This window comes from Dermacentor albipictus, chromosome 1 (genome assembly GCF_038994185.2).
Source record: "Dermacentor albipictus isolate Rhodes 1998 colony chromosome 1, USDA_Dalb.pri_finalv2, whole genome shotgun sequence".
Classification (NCBI taxonomy): domain Eukaryota; kingdom Metazoa; phylum Arthropoda; class Arachnida; order Ixodida; family Ixodidae; genus Dermacentor; species Dermacentor albipictus.
Window position 1 is genome coordinate 199,170,908 of NC_091821.1, and position 3,399 is coordinate 199,174,306.

General features: G+C 46.3%; 1 non-coding gene across 1 annotated transcript; it reads left to right on the forward strand.

Annotated features, from left to right (window-relative positions):
• Positions 1 to 2,770: 2,770 nt before the first annotated feature.
• TRNAA-GGC (transfer RNA alanine (anticodon GGC)) lies at positions 2,771 to 2,845 on the forward strand. Its single transcript has one exon. It is a non-coding gene; the product is annotated as a tRNA-Ala (tRNA).
• The last annotated feature ends 554 nt before the right edge of the window (positions 2,846 to 3,399 follow it).

Consider the following 3,399-nt stretch of genomic DNA (forward strand, 5'->3'; position numbering starts at 1 on the left):
ATGTACGGAGAACTATTTGTCACTGACCAGGCTGAAATGCTCCAGAGCGCATTACTAATATGCCTGCCTCCCTCCTAGCCACGTTGAAAACCGCAGTAACGCTGCTGCCATTTCTAAAATGACAGCAAGCCAGTATGGATTTGCAATTGAGGTAGCGCGGTTAAACCGCAAGTGCATGCATACTATGGATGGAAAGCTCCAAAAAGGGTGGCCTGTTTTACAGAACACTGTTAATGTTTCTTTCGGTTGCGTTCCAGAGTGAAAAATAATAAAAAAAGAAACATTAGCTTTCCGGTTCACTTCCGGTTCGCATAAAAATAGCGGTTTCTTTTTTAGTTTGAGGTTTTTGGTTTCTGTGCAATCTCGGGGGCACCATGTGCTGACTGCTTAACTCACGAAAAAAAAAGATATATATATATATATATATATATATATATATATATATATATATATATATATATATATATATATATATATATATATATATATATATATATATATATATAAGCACCGTAGAAAGCTCTCCCACAGTTACTTCCCAATTTTTCTAACGCGAAAGAATGACGTACTTATGCTGTGCGCCTTTGACTGTTAATAACGCCAATGAGCAGTTGACCAAAGCTTACCACTCGTCGTGCGGTTGAGCAAAATAGTGTTCCCTGCACTCGACCTCTAGCCACTTAGCAAGGACCATTGTGGCTTGCCTTCGCAGGTTTGCAAGCATAGGGAGTGCCACGCGACCCCAAGCAGGCCGTTCAAAAAATCAGTCCGGTCACGAGTGGAGGGCCCGGGGACTTTTGAGGACGCCCACACTCACGCGTTATTGAACTTTCATCGATGCCATTCACGTATACGTGAGTTGCAGCGACAGTGTCTGATTCCCTAGATCGACCAAGTGGCCCCGAGAATGGGCGTTCTGCCCCGCTTGACGCCCGCAAGGCGAAGGCGTGCGTGCGGTTGCCCACAGGGGGCGCTCGGTCCGCGCGCCGCTGCAGCGACAGGCTGGAGCGAGCAAGGCGCGCTTTACGACTTTATCGACGGCGCGAGGGGTTCTCGACGATTGAGATGGTCATCAGGAAATCGTTTACTGCATTTGCCTCCTCCACCGTTGCGGGCCCTCCCGGAGCCGATTCGTTTTAGCAGGGCGCATTTGAATTGCACGCCCGGGGCTCGGATAGAGGAGTGTATACGACCGCGCTTGTTCATGTCTGCCGCCCAAGTCATACGAGTTTTTTTTTGCTTTCATTACTTACCCGTCATGCGTACGTCTCAACAGATGGAGAGCAGCCGAGCTACGAAACCCCGTTCGTGGAACCGCTCATCTTAAGCATGGCTTTCGCTTCGACGATGTCGCGAAATAGGAAGAAATAAAGTGAGGAAGAATGCACAAAAGCTGACTTATATAAGGGTCGCCCGATCTCTTCTCTCTTAACTGCGTTGTAATGTGGCGCTTTCATCGAAGCTAGATTCGAGAAGACTCCAGCCCTGATTGAGTTTCATTACTGCTAAGCGGCCTATCAGGACAATGACAGTCATGCGCGGTCTATATACGAGACGCGATCGTGCAGTGCGAGGAGCCCGGCGAGGTGAACGAGTTATCAAGCGTACCCCAATAGGTTAAAATACCTATCGCCGCAAGTTGCCGGGCTCTCCTCCGTGAATTTTGACTTTCAACTCAGTAACTGATAGCAGCCCGTTCTTGGAAAGTGCCACTCACTGAGGTTTCTTTCTTCTTCTTTTTTTATAACGTTCTAAGTGATCGCTAGACGATCTTTAAACGGGAGTCGAATAACTGCGAAAGAAAAGTTGGCTATAAGCTTCCCATAACCATCAAAGAAGTTGGGTGAAAAAGAGTAATGTGGCTCGCAATTGATGGAAGCCTTCTAATCATTGTCCGAACGTGCGCTGGAAAAAACGTGTGATGGTCGATATCAATGAGCACACTACGCCTTTCGCTTTGCCCATATTTATTTTCTTATACCTAGCTGGAGTTTATGAGGCCATACAGCGGAGCTAGGCGCCGGTTTTGTCGGTGTTCGTTAGTGGGGCAAGGTGTAAGTTTCACAGTGAATGGACGAAAGGGTCAGAGATATATTTTAGCTGGAGTATCAGACGATGGAGATGTTGGAAGCATGCCAATCTACTACTCCACTTCACTTCTATATAGCTAAAGCGCTATAACTGAGGAGAATTGCTTGAAAAAGAAATGAAGAAAGAAGCTAATTGACTAAGAAAAAATATTAAAAAGAAAGAAATAGTTGTTCACGTAACGTCGCACTTGAGCCCGACGATGAAGAATAACACAAAGTTTGAACACATGCACACTGCCAGTATAGATAGAGTCTAGTCGCGCACAAAGACAATCCTGCACATGACATTATAAGATCCAATCTGAATGGTGCCTTTGCACCTGGATTTCTCTTGGTTTTCACCTTTGCGAAACATGTGGGTTCTTGTGTGAAGGGTAGCTGCATGGTATGCCAAGAAAACAAATGCCAATTAATGTCGCTATATTAAGAGAATCAAACAAGTTAGGCGCGCTGGTTTTTTCTACAATGCAGGCACTTGCATTATTTTTCTGCGTCCATTTTTGCTATTCGTCAACATATGTATATCGTAGTAGTTCTGCGGAAACCCGCAAGGGTTTCCGCAACTACTACGTTCTACAAAGGGTCTCCACCTTGCGGGTTTCCGCAGAACTACTACGTCAAACTCTTGCCTTTGCTTCGTGTTGTCGACAAATTAGACTTCGCCCTGCCATCTGCTAGCCGCCTGGTTAGCTCAGATGGTAGAGCGGCTGCCCCGGCAAGGCAGTGGTCCCGGGTTCGAGTCCCGGACCAGGACGAATTTTTCTTCAACTATGAGGCTTTTCTTTCGAGGAACCCGTATGGGTTTCCTTTGTAGCAATTGCTACGAACGGGTGGATGTCTCATTTTTCCCTTTATTCATATGTATATCCGCCGCAGTGGCTTAGCGGCTAATGGCATTGGGGCGCTGAAGCACGAGGTGGCGGGATCAAATTCTGTACGCGGTGGCCTCATTTCGATGGGGGCGAAATGCAAGAACGCCCATGTGCCGTGCATTGGGTGCACGGTAAAAATCTTCAAGGGTTAAAAATTAGTCAGGAGCTCCTCCCCCCCCCCTAAGGCGCGCCCCATAATCATCGTGGTTTTGGCCCGTAATGCCCCAGAATTTTTTTAACCTGTGTATTGAAATTTATACAGCTCGACTAGGCTGGCCCACAAAAGAGAGAGAGAGAAAGAGAAAGAGATAGATAGATAGATAGAGAGCACTAAGGTATTCGAAGGGACGTCTCTCAACTATGTTCGTCAGTTCCAGGTTATTACATGTTATATCGCAATTGAAAACCTTCATGTTGACTGTCGGTGAAGTTCATGG